This window comes from Harpia harpyja, chromosome 13 (genome assembly GCF_026419915.1).
Source record: "Harpia harpyja isolate bHarHar1 chromosome 13, bHarHar1 primary haplotype, whole genome shotgun sequence".
Lineage (NCBI taxonomy): Eukaryota > Metazoa > Chordata > Aves > Accipitriformes > Accipitridae > Harpia > Harpia harpyja.
The window spans coordinates 12,242,124-12,269,871 of NC_068952.1; the positions used below are offsets into that span (position 1 = coordinate 12,242,124).

The following is a 27,748-nucleotide window of genomic DNA, read 5'->3' on the forward strand; positions in this document are numbered from 1 at the left end:
GGAATAGATGTCTATCAGGAAGAAAAATTATCCCAGAAAACAGTGACACTGAGAAGAGTTGAGAGACTCTGGCAACTGATGGCTGCATATGAGTCTCCATTGTAAGTAAATACATATAAATACAGAAAAGGGCAGATTTGACCCTTTGAGCAGATACGCCGAGTAGGAGCAGAGGGCAGTAGGATTTCTGTCTGCAGCATTAGTGAGACCATATATTGAATGTTGACTCAAAAGGGCTAGGCAATATGGAAAAGTTTCTAAACCAGTCTTTCCCTCCCCACAGTGTCCTTGTTTCTAGGCTAGGCATGGCTGGCTGGCTGACTTTGAGTTGAATTAAATGCTGCCCAGTCCCTTAGTAAGGTTTTCTTCACCTCTGAGGGGTGGCTGGCTGCTCACTGGTCCTTCCAGCTGTCTTGTCTTTGGTGGAACTGCACACTCCCAGCTCTGAGCTATGGCTTTCTAACTTATCTGCTTGCTACACCCTGGACCTTCATTTTTTTCCCTTGCCCCACAATCTTGGTTGTTTTTTAGGGAAAAATCAGTTCCCTTCATCCACTGTTTCTCCCCTCATAAGCAGCAGACTCCATCACACAAGAGGTTGGAAGCTGAAACTTGAGATTCAGATGCAATGATGTTAAACACTCCTGCTGATTAACTTCGGTCACACCCTCACCTGCCACCAGCAAGTCCAGTCTGCAAGCCTATTTCCTTTTTCTTGCACACATCTCCTTTCCTGAGGAGGAGGTGGGAGGTGCAGCAGCCCTGTGAAACCCCCAACCTGCCAGTGCTTTCCCCCAAAGTGAAGCTGCTGGGTTTTCTTCTCCCTCCACACTTTTGAAAACACTGAAAGTGCTTTTGTTTTTGTTGTGTTCCCTTGTCTCTGTGTTTCTCTTAGGCTGACACATTAGGTCTTCCTGAACAGAAAGTATTTGAAGGGGAGAAACCTAGACCTAGTGTAGGGGCGTCCTTCTGCACCTCTATCTTGAAGTGCACAAGATGTTATGCATCCTTCTGAAAAAGAAAGAAAAATCCCTCCACTGGACGAGACAGTAGTTTTCCTGCATTGAAAATGGCTAACTTAAAGTCTGTACAATGGAATTGATGGCTTGAGGGGTATTTTTTTTGCCACTGCTTTGACTAAATACTTCCTTGCTGCTGGTAGAAGTAGTGGAATATTTTATGTGCAATGCTCTGCTCTGTTACACCACAGCCAGTAACTTACAGGGCCCACACTTGACAAACACAATTTTAAGAGCCTTCAGAGCTGAACCTCATATGCTATAATTAAGGTGGGATTGTTTTTCCAGGAAGTTTCTTAGTCAAAACTGATGACAAAAATAAGTATAAATATCATTTTAATAGACCAGTAGAGTCTTAAAACTCAGCTCTGTTCATTGCCCACAAGCCTGTAGTAATATTTGCTGAAACAACATCGATTAACCAGTGCTGGATTAATTTCTGGCAAGTAAAGTTTCTCTCACTTCTGTTTATTCCAATATCCAGTATTGATTCCATTGTCACTTAAAGTTGTAGCTGGCGGGTTTTGTTACTCCAGCCATTGCCCTACGGTAATACTAGTAAGGTGTGGTGTGTGTTTTATGTTTACAGTATGACAACTAAGTATTTGCTAAGCAGGCAGGAGAACATGTATGGGAGGACAGTCTCCGAAGGTTGCCTGTAACACCTACTACTGTGTGCCCGTTACACAAGTCTCAGTTCTGCTGAGGGAATGATCTAGATCAAGAACAATTTTTAGCATTAGTCATTGAATAAACCTTCTCCCCACACTGAAAATGAAGCTATACCAACCCAACCCCTAAAAGACCCTAGCCAATTAAAGCTAAAAAGGTAATCTGGAAAAACTTACTTAAGTGAAAGAATGAAGTCTAGTCTGCTTAGTTTATCCAAGGGTAAGTAAAATACAATTCTATTATGTACAAGTACTTGGCAGGTGCTCTCAGTCATGGACTCCAGTCTGGAAGAAAGGATTTAAGATGCAGCAGTTCAGTGCAGAATATAGCCGAGTTCAGAATAAGGAAGGGGGGAAAGCCCCAACTTGGGTATGTGTTCGGTTCTCCATCCCTCAAGTCTTGAAATCAAAACTGTTGTCTTAAATATTTTATTACAGAGCTGAAATAGAAGTAGGTACTGTTTAGTGTAATTACAGTGGGAGGTTGTGACCAACGGTGTGCAGGTAACTAAACTACATAATCGTCATTATGGTTTTTGGCCCAAAAGTCCATGAAACTTAGAATTTTATTAGTAGCTAGATGGCCAATTCTTTTTTTAGGCTTTTAACTTCTCAACACAATGGTTTTTTCTGCTCCAGGCTTACAAAGACCCTGATTCTGCAAAAAATAGCAAAAAATACAACGCTAATTTTTCAGGCTACTCAATAATTTTTGTTTTTGGAGTAACTATTAAAATGCCTTCCTTTATTATGTAAACACAGATGATAGAAGCTGCATAAAGAATCAGGCCCCAGGTATGTCTGAGCCATTATCCTCACACTCAGAACAGCCAGGACAAGTGCCTCAGGGAAAATTGTAAGGATCCCTGGAGTGGACAAGCATCGAATAACCTTGCTATATATAGGAATTTTTCTTCCTAACCCCTCCATTAGAAGCTGGCTTATGTCCTGGCCCACTGAAAATTATATTCCTATTCTGTTTTCCTTTTAGCTTGCCTCCTCAGTGTCAGTTTTGTTTTGTTGTCCTGATACATTTTTGAGCTTTGGGGGGTTAATGAGTCCTGCAGGCCACTTACAAGCTCTTTCAAAAATCCACTTTGTTTCAGAAGAAGCTTCATTCATTGCAAATGTTCTCATTTTGCATTGGTTGTTCCTTCCCTCTTGTGTTATGGGAGGTTTAAACAAAAAAATGCCTGATGTAGCTTTTTTTCTGTGTCTTTCCTGGTTTTATATACCCCTGTCAGCCTACCATGACTGAGGATTTCTCTGGACTATTTAAATTTCTGTTCTCATTCTGGTAGATCCATCACCTGCATAGTTAAGTTCCTTCTGCTTTTTATTGTAACATTCAGAGAATTGATTGTCATATCAGTATAATTTATTTAAATACTTATTTAAATACAGCTTGATGGTGAGAGGATTAGATTTATTAATGGATTTACCATTAGTGATTTCCCGACTGCAGTGAAACATATATAAATCAAACACTAAATATGTTAGCAGCTACAGCAAAAAAAACCCTACTGCCAATAGTTTTTAATTTCCTGCACAAACCCAGACACATTTAATTTTAATGCATAGTAAAGAAGACTAAAAAGATAAAGCTGTTCCATAAAGTAAAGTGAGCAAGCAGGGAATTTACTTCCTTCATCCTAGTCTGTCTGTCTTTAAAAAACAAAACAAACACTCAAATGAGGTTAAGTTTAATAAGCTTCTGCTGGTATCTCCCTGAAATCTTCGAGACCCAAGCAGTTGTTTATAGAAACCAACATGCTGCTACCCTGAACCAGAGCCACTGGTTGAGAGCTCTTTGGGGAACAGCTGTCTCCCTAAAGGATCTATGAAAAGTTGGCCTCTGCTTTTCATTTGTGGCCCTTTATTATATGAAGAGAAATCTAAAATATTCAGTTAAGCCAAAGGGTGAGGATGTGGAAAAACTACATACTACTGTGCAAAAAGCTCCTGACCTTTATTTTCTGGTTTGCATGTCTCTCTTCAGCACTTTGTTGCGTAAGGAGGTAGTATATATGCTGTGTATGGTAATGCAGGCAGCACAGCAAACCTCAGTGTGTTAAGGGTAGATATCACAAGGTCAGAAGTGCCAATTGCACTAATTAGTGCAATCCTGACTAAGAACAGTTACTTGACTTTATTTTTAATGAGCACAAGGATTATGGGAATCTAGATAGAATAATAATCTATTTTTATCTCGTATTTTGTAAGCTCAGAAGATGAGTCAGGAATAAGCTGCATAGTAAGATAGGCCAGAGCCATAGCTAAATGAAAAAAACTGCAGGAACAAGAAGTTCCTTCTTCGCAGCACTGCATGGAAGCCTCCAGTTTACAGCAATAACCCTTACTTGATGGCAAAAGTATGTATTACAATGATAAAGTAATGTACAAGTGTGGCACCCACCGAGGAAATTTAGTATGACAAGATTTTTTTTTTTTTTTTAATACGTTGGTGTTTGCAAGTCAGGAGGGAAAGAAAATATATTTTGCTAGCAATTATACTTATTTCTTCTAATTGCTGCATCATCTGCTATTGAAGGTTAAGAAGGCTAAAACTGTTAAAAGAAAAAAAACGCAGCAACAAAAAAGGAGCTGTAGAAAACTGCAGCTTTTCAACTGATCCGTCTTCCTCTGTATCACAATCTGACAAAAGGGGTATGAGCTTAATGTTTTAACTTTGTCAGGGATTCATTAAAGACAGTTGATGGTTGTAAGGAATTAAGAGATGCCCAATCTAATCTCTAAAGTGGTCAATTACATTGTCATTATTGTATATGGCACTCGGTTAGAGGATGCCCCAAGGCGGCACCACACAGCAGTTTCACAGGCTACAGGCTGAACATAAACCAGAACAAACTCAAACAATAAGGCTTCTGTGCCTAAACCTGACAACTGAATAAGCTACAACTGAGAATCCATTTCTGGCTCTTTGTAATGTGTCCTATCATGCTTGCGGTTCCATTGATGATTAATTATGATTCCTATAAAAATAATTAAAAATTAATTATTGAATAATTTTAAAGCATTGTGCTTTTGCGAAGAGACTAAATGTTGGTAATTCAAAATGCTTTATTGAACACCTATACTTTCCAGAATCAAGATGCAAGGTAATACATAGATTTTCCTCCTAGAAAGACCGTGGTATTTCAATTAAAAAAAAGGAAAACCACCCCACATTTCTTTGAAATGGGAGCCTATGTTCTTAGATCACTGCTGTCAATATATGCCTCGAAGACGAAGTTGGGTCAGTTACTCCAGACCTGTTACTGTGATGATGACTGTTACTTAAGACTAAATTAATAAGCAAGCAATAAGGCGCATGCAGGAGTCTTGGGTATGTGTTTCCATAAGTGGTAGGAGTTGACTCACTTGCTTATGCATATGTTCTCTGTACGGAAAGGCTCCGCACTGAGCTTTGCTTACTCTCTTTCCTGCCTTGTGCACTGACCGCTAGTAATTAAATCGGACAGCGAAGATGGTATCTCCTTTTTGCCAGGAAGACATTTGCATTTCCGAAAAGCTGGAGGCAGACAAAATCGAATCAGTGGGAAAAGTCAAAACAACTTTCTACATCTTGAGAGATGGGAAAGGGGACTCGTAGCTTTTAAAGGATCATTAAACCTCATTCAGAAAAGGATGGGGATAGAAAGCTAGCTTGCTTCTTCCACCTGGGGTCTCTCTGCAAATGCAAGCTAGCCTGGAAAACACATGCCAGGTTAAGTGAGTAGGCCCAGAATCTACAGTTTGTCAGCTTAATACCTGCCCTTGAATGTCTTCAGGATTAGGTTCAGAAAAGTAAAGTGTGACTCTTTCACCTGTCCTTACAAACTTATATAAAACTTTTTACTTTTCACACTTAATTTGCTTTTATCCCTACCTGACCAAAGTTACATATGTTTTTAGGATGACTGGATCTCATGAGGGCACCATCTTCTTGGATATGTGATTCAAAAAACTGGCACACTCTGGTAGGTCCCTGTATTCCGGTACATTTTTCCAGGGGGTTGAAAAGATAATGAAGTGCCCCCCCACTATGCTGCATGAGCTGGTTGAATCATTTGCAATAGAAGCATTGGTGTGGACAAAATATTTTCTGGTGAGAAAGTTGAGAAAGTAGGGTGAATCCCAGTATTCTATAGGGATTTATAATAACAGTTGATAATTCAGTCTTTTTTAGATATTACCTTTTCAGATAAGACATAGACCAGGATTTTTCCGATATCAGAATGTGGCATTAATGTCAGCAAAAGTTAAACTGGGTCTGATTTGAATTGTTCTGCTCTTTCCTCAGTCAAGCAAATCCCCATGGTACTAAAAACTGGGTGATTTAACATTTGGATTACTATTTTTTGCCCAGGATCCTGGTTTAGGCTGAAAATGAGAAGCTTAAGAGCACATGGAGAAACTAAAGTTTAGCATGAAGGATAAAATGATGGTTTCAGCTTTGCACAAGTGTATTGGCTTTGTGTGGCAAGGTTTTGGTAGTGGGGGGGTTACAGGGGTGGCTTCTGTAAGAAGCTGCTGGAAGCTTCCCCTGTATTCGAGGGAGCCCATACCAGCCGGCTCTAAGACGGACCCGCCGCCGGCCAAGGCCGAGCCAATCAGCGATAGTGGTAACGCCTCTGTGATAACATTTTTAAGAAGGAAAAAAAAGTTGGGACAGACGGAAAACGGCAGCTGGAGAGAGGAGTGAGAACATGTAAGAGAAACAACCCTGTGGACACCAAGGTCAGTGAAGAAGGAGGGGGAGGAGATGCTCCAGGCGCCGGAGCAGAGATTCCCCTGCAGCCTGTGGGGAAGACCATGGTGAGGCAGGCTGTCCCCCTGCAGTCCAGGGAGGTCCACGGTGGAGCAGATATCCACCTGCAGCCCGGGGAGGACCCCACACGGAGCAGGTGGGTTCCCGAAGGAGGCTGTGACCCCGTGGGAACCCCGCGGTGGAGCAGGCTCCTGGCAGGACCTGCGGATCTGTGGAGAGAGGAGCCCACGGAGCAGGTTTTCTGGCAGGACTTGTGACCCCGTGGGGGACCCACGCTGGAGCCGTCTGTGCCTGAAGGACTGCAGCCCGTGGAAAGGACCCATGCTGGAGCAGTTCGTGAAGAACTGCAGCCCGTGGGAAGGACCCACGTTGGAGAAGTTCGTGGAGGACTGTCTCCCGTGGGTGGGACCCCACGCTGGAGCAGGGGAAGAGTGTGATGAGTCCTCCCCCTGAGGAGGATGAAGCAGCAGAAAATAACGTGTGATGAACTGACCGTAAACCCCATCCCCGTCCCCCTGTGCCGCTGGGGGGTTGGTAGAGAATCCGGGAGTGAAGTTGTGCCCAGGAAGAAGGGAGGGGTGGAGGGAAGGTGTTCTGAGATTTGGTTTTATTTCTCATTACCCTACTCCGGTTGATTTGTAATAAATTGAGTTAATTTTCCCCAAACTGAGTCTGTTTTGCCCGTGACGGTAATTGGTGAGTGATCTCTCCTGTCCTTATCTCGACCCACAGCTCTTTGTTATATTTTCTCTCCCCTGTCCAGCTGAGAAGGAGGGGGAGTGATAGAATGGCTCTGGTGGGCACCTGGCATCCAGCCAGGGTTAACCCATCACAACAAGGCTGTGGGCTGCTTGCTGGTTATTGTTTGTTCTTTGGACTCCAAACAAAATGTTGCCACAAACATAATTGCACAGGTCAGCCTGTAGGAGAGTCTTGACTTTTGGCAAAGTCCACAGTTCCTTTAAGACAATAAGTCTCTGCTAAATCCTTCCCAAATGTAAAATCCTTCCAGAAATTATCTGCCGCAGCTAGAGATAAACCTGCTATTTCTGTCTAATTTTCATTTGAAGGTTGGAGAACATCTCTAAAATAACAGCTCGTAGCCACCAGCTGCATCTGGATTGCTCGATACCTTACTATCCGAATAGTGCAGAGTGACAGTATTACCTCGCCTGCTGTGGTCCCACAGAGGCTCTGCTACCTCAGTCCTTCAGGACACTGAGTATCTTTGTTCCAACTTACATCATCAGTGGAAGTTTCCAGTACTGCAATGTTAGAGTCCTTCATCCCCTCCCAAAGGAGATGTATAAGTAAGAGGATTATTACATCTGTGCTGAGAATTTTGGACTGGACATGTCTGTTATTTTAAAAGATCTTTCAAACTGGTTGCTGTCATTAGTTTTCTCTGGTGATGTAGCAGGTTACTGATTATGTTACCTTCACCTGATCTGTGGCCGATATCAGGTATTTTGCTAAACTGGTTATCAACCAGATTTACTAGGAAGGCCCGGGCTTCTGTGGCATTGGCTTAGCATCTATGCTGCTTGCTGGGCCGGCCCAAATAGGAATTTCTCAGATCAATAGCTGTGGGATCTTGAGCTTGTCCTCAAGCAGTGACTGAGAGATTTTACAATAAACATTTCAGCTAAATAGCCAATGAGAAGCTGCTTTCTTATTAGCCTTACTTTGTCCCTGCCCACATGCCATCCCAGAGCTGGGGAAGAACTCTGCTGATGACATTCTCTCTGGATTTTTAGCTAAGTAATGTCTCATACTTAAGCCTCACATGAGGAGAAAGCTCACTTACTTATCTCAGGGCTGCACCATAAAACACAGAAAGAGGCGGGAAGGTACTTCTATTCAGCCATGTCACATACCTACAAGAAAGACTTGGAAGGATATTCAGAGATTGCAATTTGCTTTAACATTTGCATAAACGTGGAAAGAAAAGGCAGTAAGTGCATGTGTGGCAAAATGAAAAAGAAGAGTGGCATTTACAGCTGCTTAGTTTAAAGTCATGAGTAAACATGATGTGAGGGACGCATTACATTTTTGCACTGTATGGGGAAGTCTTTTCTTCCAGCTTTATAAAACATCCATTTTTATGGTTTGGTTTTTTTAAAGTCATTAGGAATCTAGGACTAGCGTTAGTTATGTATAGAGCAAATGTTAGGGCTAGCAAATGTGTTGAGGTTTAATTCCTGTTTTATATTGTGTAATGGCTTTTTCTCAACAAAAATAACAGATGTGTCAGGGAGGGAATGAATTTCAAAGTAAATGCCTGAGGCTGAAGTTGGGACACCTGATTGCCTAACTTGGGTGAGATGCCCTGTTGAAGAGTACTGCTCAAACACAATCTCGCAAACCAAGCCAAGTATACATCACTGGGTAATGTTTAAAACACAGTCTGCAATCAGTTCCTAGTGATGTGCGCGCTCAGTGAAAAGCAGCTTCTGAAGCTGCCTGTTCACAGCAGCACCTCTCCTATCTGCAGTACTGGCTCCCCCCAGGTTCCCCAATGGATGGGAGCACTGAGGTCTTAATTCATGGTCCTTACCTGATTTATCTGTGGCAGATGAAGAACTTACTACTGCACCTTTCAGTTTCTCTGCTAGTGGTGACCGCTACATTAAAAAGTTGTAAATGGGCAGTATGCCTTCAAATGTTACATTCAGAGTGTGACATATTGGTTTCAATGCGCCCTGATTTCAGTTTGTATTAACACACCAGGCCAAGAACTGAGGCAGCAGAGGGCTGACTAATAATGCTTGTCAGATCTCACTGCACTGGTCCAAGAGCTTACCAAACAGAGAGCCTGAGGAGGAAAAGAAAAGTTCCAGGAGGAAAAAAACAGACTTTAGGACATGGGTCTGGTGAGCTCGCTACTGAAGACGAGGTTATGAGACAAATACTCAGTATTCACCTTTACGAGAATTGGTTGCCCATTCAGCAGCAATTAAATGCTGTACCCTGCCCTCTTCTGAACTGTTCCTTGCTAGGAGACCCATAGTGTTTGTATTACAATGCGTCTCTTCCTGCCTTTTACTCTTTTCTGATATAAGCACCTTACTTCCAGCTTGTTCTTTCCAAAAATCTGAAGAAAAATAATTACTTGACCGAAGCAGTTAATTTGAATGTAAGAGATAGGAAGCAGCTTTGTAGAAATAATTATGTACAAGCTTAGAGTGATTTAGTTAAACTGGCTCAAGCATGTGCAAGCACATTTATTTTGCTCTGAGACATAGCTTCCACTGTTCCTTGTAAATCTCCAGATGTACTAGTTGCACTGTTGTAAGCAGTACCTTGAACTGGTGCTGCTGTGCAGCTCTGCGTGAGGACCAATTTCTCCCTTTTCTCTCCTACATCCATTACTGCAGAAGTAACACCCTGAGTTAAAAGTTGTTATAATGGTAAAATAGCCTGCTCTGACAAATTGCATCAAGATGTGAAAACAGATTAACATAACTAGAGGTGATCTCGTTCTTACTTTTAGGGAGAATGAGAACAATGTCTTAAGAAAACCAGGTCACCTGCTCCATGGACCCATTTTCATGGGGGTGTCTGTTCCTATCTCGGATGCAATGTGTTAACAGGAACATTGATCCTTGTAAGTGTACGCCTCTCATCCTTGTTGACTAATGCACACTAATAGATTCTGTGGGTGAAGCATCGTTATGTAATTGTGCTTGTGTTGTAGACACTGAACCTCCCATGACATAACAGATCCTGTATTAAAGACAGAAGCAGCTTTATCCTAAGTATTATTGCTAATGTGAACAGACCTAAACATGAGCAGATGCACTGCTGCTACATGCAATGCTATGCCACGATTCCATTAATAATTTTCAATTTAAAAAACATATATTGTTTAGTTTGTTCATAAAATAAAAACAGGTCTTTGGGTTCTGAAGATCTTGTAGTTTAACATCTGTGGTGTTAGAAAGTCAGTATTAAATAATTGTAAGATGTACATTAAGCAACATATTTTGACCTTGACTACTCAGACCTCAATTATTCAACCCTTCCGGTTATTATAAAAGGGGTCAGGTCCTCTGATCTCAGCTAATTGAAATTAAAAATGAAAATGTTCTGAGTTTGTCTGAAACCTCAAAACATATTTAGTACACCAGCAGAGAGAAAGAGATTAAAAATGTGGAAGGGGGGGGAGGGAGAAGAAAATGAAGGGCCCAATTCATCAGAATACTATTGATTTTGACACTGAAATGTTGGAGGCCATTTCAATATTTTAAACAACACATGAAGCCTTGTGGTGAGTCCACTGGACTGGCATTGGAAGCGACTTGGAAGCCATGCCCCTCTGGCCTACCAAGTGACTTTGCCTACTTGTGCTTTTGTGTTCTGCACTGAATAACACTGACTGATTGATAAAAACCTTATGCCCACCCAAACAAAAACTAGATATTTTCTGCCAGCACAATATGCTGAATTAGCTTGTGGAGGGATCAAATTAACACCAAATTCTGTGATTCTGCCTGAAGTGAACCTACAGAGGCTAAGTAACAGGTCAGCGTTTCCCGTTGGATGTGACCAATATGACTTTCACCTCAGAAACATTGGACTAACAACTCCATTTCAAGTGAGGTTTAAACCGGGGTCCTGCATCTTGTGGTGTGTCTTCTAGGCTTCCTCGTTCCTTGTTGCACATCCCGTGCAACCGCAAACTTTGTCCTCAGATCTTCTAGACACTGATACCTTATTTTCACTCAAAATTACAAGTTATCTTAGTTTGATTATCACTCCAGTAAACCAGTACTATTCAATCAATGAATATTAGAGGACAGCTATTTTTTACAAGTAGTTGAATCGCAGACAGCTAAAGCAGCAATCTTCAACTGAATTTTTTATTTAAAAAATGAAAGCTTTCAGGGAGCTAAGCTCTGTGTGAGCCAACAGGCAACAGCATTGACTGATTTCACAGGGACTGTGCAGAATTCAGTGATCTGTACCACTGAGAAGCAGAGAGCAAATGGTCACACTGTTACTGAAGTTACTGAATGAAAGCTGTCAGTTTAGAGCAGTGCAGGCCAGCACATCTTAAGCGGAAGAATTCAGAGCCAATTCTCATTAATTAGGAGTCACATAATAACTATATGGTATGTTTTTCTGTTAAAGACATTAGGAAAGGCCTATTGGGAAAATAAATGTATTTTACTAGACTGAATAATAAAAATACTGTCTTCCTACAATCTTGCTTGAGTCATATCCATGTAGTTGCAACAATCTATAGAAAGTTAAGAATCCATTTTTAGATTCTTTGACACAATATACAGCAGCAAAGCAAGCATGAAGCTTACAGGAAGTGTGCTGCAGGGTATGTCTAAGCTGAACATGTAAGGAAGTGATTGAAAGGCAACTTCTAACAGACACATTAATGTAAGAGAAATAAGAAATTATAGTGGTTTGTACCCCCAAAAGTTCACGATAAAAGTCTAACATCCATTTAAATTGTACCCTTGCTCCTTTGTTTCTGAAGTGAGTCATTGGTAACATCCAACTGGACACACTAACCTATCACTTAACCTCCGTAAATGACATTTGTACACTGACTAACATTAATTGACATAACTAACACCTTTACTGCTATGGCACTTTCACAGTAACACTACACCCTTTTGGCATACATACAGCTGTAGGCCTTCCTGGGTCTCCCTGTTAGCTTAGGTAAAAGCATACTCAGAAAAAAAACCTGAACTTACCTATGACCTTCCTGTCAATGCTAACATTGTAAGCACAAATGCATTACACTATAATTCTCCTAGAGCGTAAGTATTAAAATAACTATTTGGACTGTCTGCAGTTAGCCAGGCCAAAGAACAGGTGGCTTCTTATACTTCTACCTACACTTTTTTCATTAGCCTGTGGCTTAATGGAATACTGATCTTAAGACTGAAAAGCTAGATTCAATTGTGACAAAGGACAGCTCTAAAATTAGGCTCAAAACTTTGTATTTTCAAGGCATTAGAAATGTAGTTTATCCATATATGACATTCTTCATTATGAAATTTATAGACAAAATTACGTTCTCCATCCACCCTATCATGTTAGCCATTTGCAATAAAATATGCTTAGGAATGTTGGATTATCCCAAAACCAAAAGGTTTTAAAATCTAGAATGATTATATTAAGATATGAGATTATTAAAGGCTTATCTAGGACATGAAAAAGGATTCAGCCCTGTCGTGACAACACAGGGAAATTACCTTTAAAACATGAAAATGCCTTTAGAGTATTGTATTGCATTTTATTGCCATAAAACAGAAGGTTGTCTGGGAGTCTTGACGTTGCGTTTCCATGCCATACATTAGGGATGGGAGAAACATTCCCAGTTTCCTAAGGAGAGATTATTTTTGTGGTTGATCCATCTGTTCTCACCCTGCCCCATAGCTTTCAGGCCTATTGGCCATACTCGGTTGCATTTAAATCATGTAGAAGTCTCAAATGTGATCCTAAGAGGGTTTTTTACTGAAAAATTGATAGCTACATGGAGGGCAGACTCCCCAGCTTAATGACCCCCATGAGAAAAAAGTAGGCAGAATACAGGCATTTTATATAACCTGGTCAGCTGGCCCATCTGTGGATGGCTGCACAGCAACTGCAGCGTGTGCTGTCTATGCCCAGTGGGCATTTCAGGGGAACATGCAGCAGAGCTACTATTATGGGGTGAGAAGCAGAGTTTAGGAGACAAAGAACTCAAATCTGTAGGAATCCAGCATTCGTTGGCTCTGTTGCTCATAAAATAACTTGAGAGGATTTATCTTCTACATTTCTTTGAAGAATAATTCTTGGCTTGTGCAATAAATTACTACAGGATAAATGTATGAGAATATTAATAATAAAAGCATCTTGCTCTTCTATGCTGCAACCCATCAAAAGATCAAAATCTTGATCACTACCTGTCTCCTGTGAGGTTGGTAGCAGAGCTCATTTCATTCCAGAGAAACAGAAGTGACACACAGCCACTGTGTCTGACTTGCTTGTGGCCACACAGGAAAACCAACAGGGAGGGTTTCAGTAAAAACAAGCCTCACCATTTTTAACAGCAGCATGTGGATAACTGACCTTCCTGTTGTCCTTGTTTAAAGGAAAGGAAGGACTTAGTCAAAACTGGAGCTACATGACTGTATTCTGGTTGTAGTCTACTGAAATAATTGCTACCTGGAAGTAGCAAATATGTTGCTTGTTAGATCAAGTAGGCGATTCTGTTATTCTTGTAGAAGTTACATTTACAGAAGCCCCCTGAAATCATCTAGTTTCCTGAAGCTTTTCAAGCATCATACTTAAACTGATTTTTATAGATGATGTCTTTTTATTATAGTCACTGTGATACAGGGCTAGTTACTAAAATAAGCCTACACTAGCTATTCAGAGTGAAGTCAGAGATGAGGCACCTAATGACTTGACTAGAGCTGAGACTTTGTGTTAATACCTTAGTACAGCACTAAGTTCTGATTTTACAAATTCAGCTGTTAAGATATCAAAAAGTTAAGGAAATTTCTTTCATCAGCTGGATAGGAACCTGTCCATGTTGTTCATAAAAATATTAATAGCCCTAAAATGTTTTCTGAGCTAACAGGAGGCTATCAGGGCAATGAGTTAGGAGGAGATTGGGCTGAGCCCTATTCTCCCCAACCCTCTTACCTACCTCTCCCTTGCTTGTAATGCCTGTCCTCACACCTCTTGGCATTTTTGCCATGTTTGGGTTTCTTCAGTGGCCAGCTCCAGCATCAGTCTTTAGCTTGGCTCTCCACAGGAAGATCACAAAGTCATTATGTACAGCAGGTTGGGATCAAGGAGAGGCCGTGTCTGAGAAACTGGCAGTGAGCCTAGAGCAGCTCTGTGCTATGCTTTCTGTGGGTATTTGTAGAAGAGTGGGTGGAATAAATCTCTCTGCTGGGTAGGGGTATCTGGTATGGCAGGAGCCAAGCTCACACAAAGTAGCTTGACATTACATTTCTTTTTAGAAAGGGGAAGAGAAGACAAAGGGAAGTGAGGCTGTTTTGAGTGAGGTATAAAGAGACTGCAGATTGGTTTTCTTCACCCTGGGCCATTCATTATTTCAGGACTTTGCCCTCATTCTCAGGGTTGCAAGACCTAAATTACCCTGTGTGTATTAATTACCATGTGTGTATTAATACATCAAATCATTGTAGATAGGGAGAGGATCTGCTCTGATACTGTATAGGGATTGTAGCCAGTAGTGTCTGTTCTTCTGATTATACTGGCCTCAATGCTATTCATTCTTCATTGATACCAGTGTTAGAAGGAAAGGAATTGTGCATATTTTAAATTTAACCTGTACTGTTTTTCCTAGCTATGTACACAGAATCCATCCTTTCACTGCCGGTTTGTTTTGGGCATTGTTAGTGGAAAAAGAGCCAGAAAGAAAATAAAAAGTTTTCCTGTTTCCTGATGGGAACAGCCTTAGATGTCCTATGATTTGAGCAATGAGTTAGACCACATGATCTCCAAAAATCCCTTCCAACCAAAATTAGTCTATGATTCCATGCCTGTCTCCTGTTTAGAAGGAATTGCCACTTCCCACAGACCTGTGTGTGTTATGCACTTTGTAGACCCACGCTGATTGTTTTCTGTCTCCAAGCTAGAGCTGCAGTTTTGTGGGACTTTAGGGCTCTTGTATCCACAGAGGCTGCCAAGTCCAAAGTTCCTGTTCTGCCTAGACAGCAGTGTATATGCATATGCATTGTATATGGGGTCGTCTGCTGTTCAGAGATTCCTTGTAACACCAAAACTTGGGGGGTGGGGGGTGAAATGAGGACAGGATGACAATATTCATAGCAGAAATACCTCACAGTAATAGTTGTCATCTCCATTACTATCAAATTAATTCTGAATCATACACTGTTCAGCTTGAGGGAAGCGAAATGGTGGCTTTGCTTCTGTGGCAGCAGAGAGAGTAGTTCAGCCTTCTGAGGAACCTTGCAGAGTGGCAGAGGAAATGCAAATATCATTTGGTCAAAGAGTGTTTTTAAAGTCCTCTGAGGAATAGTCCTTGCTCATCTCCACTACATATATAAAATAGAGAAACAGAGGGAGCTTTTTATTTAGGAAGTATCAGCATTCAGACAAAGCTGGGGATGTTTGGAGATGAGGCAACGTTTGGACTGAGACACAAGTTTTACAGACTAAATCTGCACCTTCAATCAGCTATACTTTGATTTGAGAGCAGCAAAGAACAGTAGATGGGACAACAGACTGAAATTCAGCATTTGCAGGCTCAATTTCTGGATCAACAATTAACTTGTCATGTGACACCAGGCAGGTCCATGGCGCTATCACCACTCATTCTCTAATCCAGCACAGTGAGAATCAGTGCAGCAGACCTCTAGTCCAAACTATCTCAATATTTAAACTCTTAGACAAAATCTAGATATGTGTTTAAGCACTCTGATAAATGATATTGCATGACAATGAGTGTTAAGTATCTCAAAAAATGAAAGAACATCTATTTAGATGCCTAGCTAGAATTAAAATCCCCAAAGAGGTCTGTTTCTACCTTTGTAGTGTACATATTATGTCTAGACAAAGAAAAAGATGAGCATATGCTGAAGAGAAAACAAGGGAAACTGATCCCTCAGTGGACCTTAATCAGTTTTGCCCTGGATGCCTCTCTGTCAAGCTGATGGTTCATTTAAGTTTTTTCTTCCCTCACTTGAAGCTCTACATGAGATCTCCTTGGATTCCCCAGCTTACCAAATTGAGATTTGGTGGAAACATATTGAAGGAGAAAATGGGAAAGTGCAGCGCAAGTCCTGTCTCTAAAAGCCAGTTAGAAGTCTTGAGAAAGAAGCTAATGGTGCTGAATGAGTTTCATGTGATGGTCTTGTCTAGAAAGCACTACGAAGCTGAGTGCTACCAAACCTGTATGTTAATACCAGAACTATCTTAGATGTATGGAGTGTGAAATAATGATTAGGCCTTCTGGTCTATGATGCTAGTGGTGTACCGTACTGACAGAATTAAATGTTTAAGAGTCATATACTTGGGGTGATTACACAAAACCTGGATTATTCTCTGGGGTCAGGCAACTGCTATTGTTGCTTAAGGCTTCACAGATTAATGGTCATCCTCCATCTTGTAAAGTGACCTTAAAATTGCAGTCAAAAAGGAACTTAGAAATTATGATGACAGTCTGCACTAATTACTCTGTGTGCAAGTAGGTACAAGTAGTTTGCTACATATGCATTCTACATGCCTGGCTAAAAACAATGCAAGACTCTCAGCAGGAGCTGGTGTGAAAACAGCTAACAGGAGCCCAGGTGCAACTAGTAGGCTCACCTCAAGGAGAGAGCAACCCCTGTAATTCCTGGCACAGAGTTTAGAGACTGCAAATTTTGCCCTCTCCCTTGTTTTCTTCCCTGGGCTCATAATGGTGGCTGTGTGGCTCCCTGTGGCCAGAGGAAGAATCACTTTTTGTGTGGTGAGCAACTCCAGTGAAGATTTTATTTGTGGGGTCACTTTGACATAATCCTAGGAGGTGGCATTGTAACTTTTGGCTGTTAAAGGCTTCAGTCTATTCCACATAAAGCTTTGGGGCATGACTAATTAATATAATAATCACCTCTAGCAGAGAACACATTAACTGCTTGAACTCTCAGGATTTAGAAGATTACAGAGAACAAGTTGGAAGATGCTGAGAAATTGAATTAGCAGATTCTCAGGATGGCAGCCAGTAAGGGACTTCATGCACTCATGTGTGCTAAGGGATGAGCTCTGTGCCCTGGGGACGCAGGCAAAGCTGCTGTCTTCTCTGGGATTACACCATGTGGGTACTTCCCTGAGGACGAAAGGGAATGAGCTCCAGAGTGCTCTGGAGCCCTGTATTTATTCAAACTAATATTCTGTGAAACAAATGATCTAATTAACTAAACAGGCATTTGACCACAAAAATGTTATTTTTAGCTAACGTTGCAAACCTACATCAGAGTTGCTGCTTTTTCTCACTGAAACTCTGCAACTATTTTCTACAAAATTCCCCTATTTTTCTTATTTAAATCATCAGTAACCCGTGTAGCTGCTCTTGAATTTTGATCCTCAGAGCCTGTTATATCTCTTCATCCCTTTTAACGATGAGATAAGCTTCTAACAGAAAGACAGAAGTAATCAGGCTCTTTGAAACAAGTTGTAACCAACAAAACAGGTACAAGTAGTCTTTTGTTTTCAAGTAGAAAAAGAGAGATCAGATCAATGTGATCCATAAAATTACATTCTAGTTTGGATTTTTATCACAGATTTCCAGGCTTCAGGCTAAGTTTGAGATGATACTGACATCACCAAAATGGAAACAAATAAAATAGTCTCAGATTCTCAACTTGAGCCCCTCCAAAACTGAATGAAGTATCGTAGAAATCAGATTTCACATTCAGAGGGAGAAAGTCATAATGGCCTTAAGTATTTGTCTGTTGCATACCACAATAATTGTTATCATCTTAATTTTGCAGACTTGGGGACTGTGGTCTGCCTGAGGTGTCAGCAGCCACTACTAAACTTTTTGTTTTATACCGTAGCCACTAACAATATCTCGCCCTACTGTGTAACATTGCTGCAACATTTTGTCCCATTCTCAGTTTCCAGAAGGATGATAGAAATCTGGAATTAAAAAAAACATGATCAAAGGCTGCACAGATGGTTCTGTAACAGCTCATAGGTAGCTGCGGTTGTTGATGAGTATTTTGGAGGTGACAGACAGCAAGGGCAAAGATTTTCCGCCAGCATTTAAAGGGACTCTGCCAGGCCACAAAATCATCCTGATGAAATTCTTAAAAAAAATTTCCAGCACCAAGATTTCTTAAACAGGAATAAACTCCCCCAAAGACAGGGTCATACCTCTCTCTTTTTCTTAAGACAATTTAAAACTGTGCTGTGCAGTAGCTTTCAGAAAATGTGACCTTGGGAATAGAAATCTCTTAAGTGTCTTGCACAAGCTATTTGCTGTGTGCTGCTGTGACCAATTACAGAATTACCTTCTGTTGTAACATGGTACACAGAGTGTCCTGGAGGAAAGAACTCAGGTTCTGACAAGTAATAACCACAGTTCCTATCAAGTTGACTTTTGACAGAGTACCAGTCATATATTACTGCAAAGTGTTGAAGGGGCTTACTATGGAGACCATTTGACACAGCAGGTAGATCTTCAGGGTCCTTTATGAAAAGCCTTGACAGGCACCATGAGGCCAAATCCATCAGCTAGTGACTCTGTTCATACCCAGGAGCACTCCTGGTCGAGGCCCAGTAGCTGAGAATGGTGCCCAAGGCACTGTGACATGTGCAGCAGAGGCTCAGGAGCCTGCGGCTACCCAGACCACTCCGGGAAGTGTTACACAACCATGGTCTGAGCCTGCAGATTGCAACTCTTTGCTACGCTACCACATACAAAATCTCAGCCATGCAACTCTCCCATTTTCTGCTGCAATGCATGTCAACAGCAGCAGGAGGGAGGCTATGTACCACCTGGACATGCTAAACAGCCAGAATATCCCAAATTATTGGATGTATGATTAGACAGTTGTCACGAAAGATCAAGCATGGTTTCAGTCTTGGGTATGTGTGGAAAAAAAAATGTATAATTTCAACATGAGAACCTAGGGCCTAATTAACAGCAGTCGGAGAGACATTCTCTTGGACCTTGACATATCCAAGACTATGGCTTTCCCCATAACCGTAACAGGTTGACAGGGTGACTGTCAGATTTAAGGACAAGAGGTTTCTGAACACAAAGGCATCCTTAAAGAATGAAAGAGGTATTGTTGCTCTACCTCCAGAAGCCTGCCATCCAGCAGAGGTTTTTAAGGCAATTGGGCCTTTCAGCAGCCTGAGCTTGCCACTCACCAGAAGCTATCTAGGCAGCCAGCATCTTTTACACAGAAGATGTTTCACCAGCTTGGAGGCTTTCATGATGGCCCTTGGGGTCTTTCAGGTAGGTGAGTCATTACATCAAATTTCATCTGTTTTGGGGGGAGATGGAGGAGTTCCTCCCCAGAAACGATCTCTGAGACAACATGAAGGAGTGAGAGCGAAACACCGGCGAGCCACTTTTCATGTTTCCCAGTCATCCAACACTGGCGAGCCACTTTTCATGTTTCCCAGTCATCCTTAGCAGTGGGTTTAGCATGTGGTATGACAACCGGACATGATTCTGAGATAATTCTCTCAAACATTAAGCAATGAATGACAAGGACTGATGTTGGTTTAGGATGCTGTCTTAGGAGCTCATCCTCACTCCAAACTTCACACAGTCATTCTGGATGCATTTAGCCTCTTTAGACAGTTCTGCTCTTTTTATAGGTGCCCTTGCTCTGTTTGAGGGTCCACTCCATGCACAGACAACTGATGCATAGCCATCTGCCAGCTGTACGACTATGTCCCTATTAGACATTTTACTTAAGCACTCTGAGCTGCCTCTAATTTCTGATGGTGTAGTCCAGTCTTTCCAGGAAAACCTTACAATAGATATTTTTATTTGGATATAAAATGATCCTGTGCTGCAGTGACTTTTTTTTTTCCCCTGTGGTCTGTCACAGGGCTGAGGGCACATAATCCTACTGAACAGCTAATCACCTGGAAAGCGATATCAGCCCTGAATAGAGATCTTTCATGCAGCACGTTCTCCCTCTGGTCCCAGATATTTCCAGGTAGCTTTTGACATTTTCTATTGTTGGATTTGCTGAGTGCCAAGATAACTCCTCCGAACATGACAGGAACAGCTTCATTGACCTGGAAAACTATGACCTGTTTCTTCTCTTCCACTTGGAAGACAAACCTTGAACTTCTGACGCCTGCCGCCAGCAGCTAAGTCTCACTGTCTGGCAAGTGCAGTGGGTAGCATGAGTCATACTGCTATGACTTTAGTGCTGAGCCTGCTTGATGCCTATGGCTATATAGAAACTGCAAAAGTTCTCCCATGTATGGCCATAGGTGTCCTTAACTCGCTCACTGAAGAATGACAGCATTCGGAGCCTAATTTCCCAGTCCTAGCCTCACACCTCTTCTCTGCAGTGAGCTTAATGTATATCTAGGCAACACATCAGTGTGGGCTCTGAGAGGATAAATAAGGCTGTTGCTACAGGATGGCATTCAGGATCAGGGGTGAAGTACAGAAAAATCAACTATACTCTGAGTACTGGAGAATCCTACATTAAAGGGCTGTGCTGGTTTTAAGAAACAGCCCGACTGAGTCCCACTGAAGGCAATCAAAATTTTGGTTGCACAAGACATATATATACTTTTGTTTTGAAGTGCTCCTCCCCAAGATATTTCTGTATGAACAAAATCTGAAGAATAGGACAAGATTTCAGAACCATATTGGCTGTAACTGTCCTGCAATAGCTGGCTTCCTGGTTTCTCCAATTAAGCTGAATATGTTATGTCTATCTTTTCCATAATGAGTTCCACTCAGAACTTGGTGCTCCTTAGGCAAGAGGTCATATTAATGTCATTAAGTCTCTTCCTGGAATCCTCCTACAGAAATAAGGCTTAAAAATTGTGAGGAAAAAAATAAGGTGGCCACCTTGCTCTTTAAAGACTTATCTCTAACCACTGTATTTGTTGATTGTTTCAAATGAGGACAGCTGAATATATTTAAACATATTTGAGCATTAAAGCAAAATTTGTTAAACTGTATCTGTCAGGTGTGAAATGTTCAACAGGCATCTAAAATAGATGGGCCCTGTCTTACCCGAAGGATATGCTGAGGCAGTGAGTTCTTTAAAGAGTTATATTCAGACACGTTATTTCCCCTTCTGTTATTTCCACTGATGACAGTGGGCCTCCTCTACAAGCCTCACTGCACACCTCTTGCTTGCTTACAAAGTTTAAGCCAGAAACATGCTCTCATCTGGTCTAACTTCCTGACTAGAAGATTTCACCCTGCTACTATGGATAGAACTTAATAATCTGTATATGGTTAAAGTTTATCTTTCAAAAAGAAACACTGTCCTGATTTGTAAACATAAAAAATCAGAGAATCTCCACTTACCTTAGTTGTCTGCTCCTAAGGTTACTTGCTCTCTCAGCTAAAAATCTGTGCCTTTTCCCCTAATTTGTCTGACTTCATCTTCTGAAAATCAGTTCATGTTATGCCTTTCTCCATTAGTCTAAAGAGCTTGTAAGTACCAGGCATTTTCTCCACATGAAAGCACTTACTCACTATAATCACCTTACTGTAATATAAGTAGGACTGGATTTCAGTTTGGTTTCAGAATAATACATGACATTAAAAATATACATAGTTCAGTTAGCAGTGGAGCTAATGAAGTTTGTTTTCCTGTGGATTTGTATCTCATAGTTAGATTCTCTGGTGTCTCAGGAGCACACATTAGTCAAAGGTTTTCCCAGCAGTGAACCCATTCATCATCATTATCATCCGTGTGGATTCTCTGATCTAATAATATAGTTGAGCACTTTAGGATGCTTCTTCCCTCTCTGCTGAGTTATCTTCTTTGAACTTGTAGGAGGGGAAGGGATATAGAGACTAATGGAAACATATAGGTGATATGATCAGTTAAGTTCCACTTCCATAGGGAACCAGATAAAAAATCAGTTCTACGCAAAGTAAACACTGGCTTTTAAACCTTTGCAATGGAAAATGCCACTCCAGATGGTTGCATTTGAACTGTCTTGTTTTCAAAATCTTTTTTTTTATGATAACATCACTGGGAAACCCACATACTAGGATCTCCACTAAGGCAATAGGTCTTACAGTTGTATAGCAGCTCCAGAATTCAAATCTTCCCTGTTGAAAATCAGGCAGCCAGTTTCCTGTAATTTGAGCTTAGGGACACCAGGGAGTTCTGTACCATATGGTACCAGAATATTTTTCTTCTGCCAAAAATTTGTCTCCCCACCCTCTGCTCCAACCACATGGCCTTTTTTCCTTAACAGTCAATTACACCAGATATAACTGATATTCTTGGCACAGGAATTTATTCATCTCCTCAAAGCAAAGGATTGTTATGCAGTTTCTGCATGTTTCTACAGGGAGCTACAGTATGTCATGTACTTGTACTGTCAAGAGTCCCAACTGTGACAGGTGCCACCTGTTAAAACACTGCTACAGCTCTTTATGGATCTTGCTTCATGGAAAATACTGTCTCTAACCCATCTAACTAAAGCACTTGTAACATGTAACATCACAAAATCTGACGGTGTATTATGGGCAGTGCCCAAATAAGACTACACATTGTAATCTGAGATCAGTATGGTATGCAAACTGATTCCTTTGGTATCTGCTACAAAAAAAATACCTGAAGCAGGTATTCCGCTTGTAATAGATAACTAAAGTTTTATCTTCTCCATTTGCTACTAAATAAGCAAAATGTAGGACTGATGAGAACTAAACTCTGCCTTTGTCTAAACAGAATAGGAATAGGGCTGACACTATGTCTCTGCTGGCAGTCGGTTTTAAAAATTTGGTCAGTAAGTGCATGCTTCAGCCAAAGGAAGTGTGATGTGAATGAAGCTGGAGAGGGCTTGGCTGTCCTCCAAGCTTAAAACCTGAGTTATCAAGACTTTGCAGAAGCTGTTGTGTCATTAAAGAGTGCCCCAAAGTATACTGAAGCCTTCCATTTGAAGGCTCTCCTGCTGTATTTCCAGGCATGGTGGCTTGTAAGGCAGGAGATATTTGGCAGCAACTGCATGCTGTCTTACGGCCTTACTACCCTCTGAGTGGACAGAAAGGTACTGGATTCAGAGTAAGCCTGAACTGCATGACACTTTACAGGTGTGATGACCTGGGAGAGAATGTGGAAGAGATTTTGCAAACATTACTAGTGATATCACTTTAATGTTTAATGTGATTTCTGTGCATCTTTCTCCTACAGGAGAAACAAGGCAGAGGAAAATCTATTAATCTTATCATAGCATGGGTCTATGCACATGGGGGGTTAGAGAGATAATGACTAGCCTGGTAATGAAAATATCTGTGACAATAATGGTGCATGTAGATCTGGTGATGGCTGTACTTGAAAACATTTCTCCCGATATATCTGAAGGGACTGTATGTACAAATAAATTCACGGAAAAACATTAGAGACTGACTGTTCCACAAAAAGAAATCCTAATATTGTTGCTTTTTAAAAAATTAGACAGCTCAAGTCAGCAAAATATTTACTTATTGTACCACTTAAAGCATTTTTTGTCAAATGTTTTGAGAGGTACTATATAAACTTTAATCTGGAAAGCAAGTATACTACCTCCCTTTCAAAAGAGGAGAAATTGAGGCATAGATTCTAAACATGTCTACTTTCCTAGGACTGAGTTAGTAAGCAAGCCCAGAACAGAAATCTCACAGATTGTCATATTAGAGCTCTTGCTTAGAGACAATTCCAATTCTTCAGGTTTTGATGAATTTAGGATTTAAAGTTACTCAGGAATTTAACTTTTGAAGTTCTATGCACCTCAAAAAATCAGTTTCTTAAGCAGTTTGAATAGTGGTCTTAAAGATCAATTCAAGCACTTTCTGTTCTTAAGGTAAATGAATACTATTTTGAAAATTAGCATATATATGAAGCCATATATAATAGATAGAGCTGTTATCTCAAGAAACAGAGCTAAGTAATTATATACTTTCAAAATGTCCAGCCATGTATTATATTTAAATATTCCTCTACAGAATATAAGGAACAGAAAAAGCAAATCTGGAGTTAGTAGAATTTATATGCTCCCCTCTCTGAATGCAAAAACATCTTTTCTACTCTCCTCAGTCTCCTCCTCATTAATTCCCATGCTGTTAGCTTTTTGTTTTTTCAGTGCTTCATGTAAAAACTTAACCTGCTGCTGAATTTATTTCATGTGGGTTTACGTTTTCCTCATTTTAATGGTTTGTAATGCAAAACCACAGAAGTACGGCTTCTGCAACAAACTCCCTTATTGAAGCCTGCCTGCTGCACATACTGCTTTTGGAGTCCAACTTGGCTCTGAATCCTAACATTACAAAAAATGAAAAGTAGCATGGTCTTAAGCACTATAATTAATGCTTCTAAACTTTGTTCCTTTGCTGTCCTGTCCTCGGCTGTGTTGTGCAAAATTTCTTCAATGAACATGTTCTTTGTTTCCCTCCCAAACCAATAGAGGAAACACACTAGGAAATTTTACCCTCTAGTACTTTTTAGACAGTGCTTCTGTCTAATATCCCAGCATTTTACATGTTTTTGTCAATCCTAGATATGAATTTTGACATTAAAGTCAGCAACTAGAAAATTAGAAAAAAAAATAAAAAAGGTGTCATCTGTGCACAATAGTCCTGGGTAAATGTAAATTTCTGTGCATGCACCAAATGAGAGAAGGTGAGAAAAAACCCAACAATGTGCATAAGGACAGGTAAGGACAAATGCAATTGAATATTAAAAAACCCAAACTACTTATGTGGTGAAAATGAACTAAAAATAAAACATTCATGTCTCAGTCACTCCAATATTTATAATTCCTCTTCTTGTCATTTAAAAGCATTCTTAAGATGTCTTACCTTGCTAATATTAGATACTCAATTGCTCCTTTTTGCTAGAAGACTTTGGCACATTTCTGAGATCCTGGAATATCATTTTACATGTCTTTCACCTCTTTGAAGAGAAAGGACAAGATTTTTCTCCGATATTTTTCCAATTATTTTTATAAAGTGCATTTATTTTTCATTATTCATCCTCTTTCTGTGTTTATTTTCAGTATTTTTCCTACTGAGCTTCTTTTCTGTTTCCGAACCTGTATTTCCATTCTCTAATTCGCTAACAAAGTTGCCAGAAACGTAATTTAATTTGCTGCAGTGCTTTACAATGCTTTTTTGCTATTAATCTGTATAATTATAGTGGGTCGGACTCCCACAGCAAAGTGTTAGCCATTTATTTTTACTTATTTCCATGCGCAAAAAAGAAAATATCTAAGAGAAATATCAAATTACCTACCATGTCATTTATCTTCAGCATTTAATATTTTGTCAGATAACTAGGCCCTGGAATAAGGGAAAAGGTACTCCTTACAGCACAAATGACAGATGTCACAAAAATCGATAAACTGTGGCAGAGAACTACAGAATAAGTTTTTTGTGTGTTTGTTAAGTTTTGGGAAATTATTAGTGAAATTTGATGTAAAAAAAGCAGAATAAAATATTACAAGCAATATTATAAATAGATTATTGAAAACTATTTGGTAGCTTTCAAAGACCTGAAGTCAACACATGTATTTTCAAGACTAGAGATCTAAGAGTTGCTCCTGAACTAGAGATCAGAGCTGAAAATACAGTACCTGACAGAAGGGGCCCCCATTTCAAACACAATAGATATTTTTGGAATTGCTGGACTCTGGGTTCTCTTATATGGCCAGTGTGAAAATCAGAAAGAAAGAAAATGGAGTGCCTACTGAAAATTTTAATGACCAATTTTAGAAATGCATTTTTCTCAGAATTACCCAGTTCTTAAAAAATAAGTATAACCAGAAGTAAAATGACTGTGCTACTGGTTTTTGGAACATGACATTTTGACATTCCTCTGATTCAAACCAACATTTCTAAAGAAACTTTCAAGATAGTCCCTAGACAAAACACGGTATTGAAAACCTACTCTATTTCTTTTGAAATATAAATAGAAAGACTTCCATTGATAACAGTGGGAATGCATGATGACCTTTTGCTAATTTAAAAGTACAGAAGTTTGAAACAGGGATATTTGAAACCAGAAATGAAGCTTAAAGCCTGAATAATACATACTGTACTTTTTGTCATTTTTATTGCACAATGCCATAATTTATTTACTATGTTCATCGTGTATGTGAGGATTTTCTTCTAAGGTAATTAAAATCAGTGATAAAAATGAACCGTTTAGAACACGCTGTTACTCATTAACAAAAAACTAAAATGTCTTTACACTGTATAATTCATTTGCTCATTTTTTCCCATAACGAATAGACATTACCTACAGATAGAAAGCTATAGGATTTTTATAATGGTTAAGAGCAGCTTTTGTGCCTCCTGATGATGAAAAAAAAGGCTTAGATTTTTCTAAAGACTCATATATTTCATAAATATTCAGTAATAGCATGATACCTATCCCCCTCAAACCTTTTTCAAAGCCTGAAATAAAATGGGGAAATTATTAATGAGACCATGTGCAGATGCAGTATGAGAAACTACTCTGTCCTACTGCTGAATTTCTACGTCAACAAATACAACTGTTCCCTTTTGCACCTGATTCAGGCATTATACGAGCATGTTACCATTCTTTGCTGAAGAACTAGGAGTTCTTTCCGTCACAGCCACTTCCACATGGAGAGAGATTAAATTGAATCTAGAACTGCACTTTGGTATCACTCCAGAATTATCGTAAATTATGCTAGAAAATACACTACATGCTTCTTAAAATTTCTGTAATGTTATTCAGTATATTGTGGTGTCATTTAGTGCCATTTAATGTAACCGTAAGAATTACTAGCTCAACTTTTGGATACGGACCCATGCATTCCTATTTTCAAATTTACATTTTAAGCCATTATTCGGTCTATTTTCAAAAGGTGTTTGTGTATGGTATAATACAGGTATTCGTATATGGTGTAACAGTAAAGCTGCCACGACTTTTGGAGTTTTTAACGAATAATTTCTTGAAGAATCATGAGGACTTTTCCTCATTGGTTTTAAAGGACAGTTTTCCTGAACCAATTTCTATTATTTTAAATAGCTTGAGTTTTTTTAAGCACTTCTCAATATTAAAAAACTCTGTTCAGATATTCCGATTTTCTGTCGGTATCTGTTCAACAGACGTCAGTATTTCAGGAAATGGGACAATTTATTGTTATTTTTACTGGAAACATCTCTTCCGGAGGAGCTACGAGTACGTTACTTACACCTACACGCACGACGCTTCAGCCAGCCCCGCCAGGTGCCGACCGCCCCTTTTGAACGGCGCTGACGGGGGCCGAGGGGAGGGACCGCCACAGCCCCAACGCAGAAGCGGGTCTGGGTCTGCTGCCGGGAGGCTCGGGGCGGCGACCACCCGCCGTTGTAGTTAAGAGGGGAACCCCAGGAGTTCGTTTGCTGGTAATTTCAGAGCTTGTTCTCCTCAGAGTACCCGAAAGAAAGGAAACCAAAAGCCGTCGACCTGACGGAACCCCGAGAGGCCGCCTAGTGCCTCCCGCGGTCCGCGCGCAAGGACGGACACCCGCTGCCCGCCTCGCTATGGGAAATCGCCGGGTAAAGGGGCTGCCCGCCTCCGGGGCGGCCCCCGCCGCCGTGCCCTACCCGCCGGGGTAGGCTGCCCCGTGGGCCGCCG

At 40.5% G+C, this 27,748-nt stretch overlaps 1 long non-coding RNA gene across 1 annotated transcript; it reads right to left on the reverse strand.

Annotated features, from left to right (window-relative positions):
- Positions 1-1,238: 1,238 nt before the first annotated feature.
- On the reverse strand, positions 1,239-27,730 carry LOC128150364 (uncharacterized). Its single transcript, XR_008238035.1, has 3 exons — positions 27,324-27,730; positions 24,961-25,054; positions 1,239-2,130 (listed from the first exon to the last, which is right to left on the reverse strand). It is a non-coding gene; the product is annotated as an uncharacterized LOC128150364 (long non-coding RNA).
- Positions 27,731-27,748: the final 18 nt, after the last annotated feature.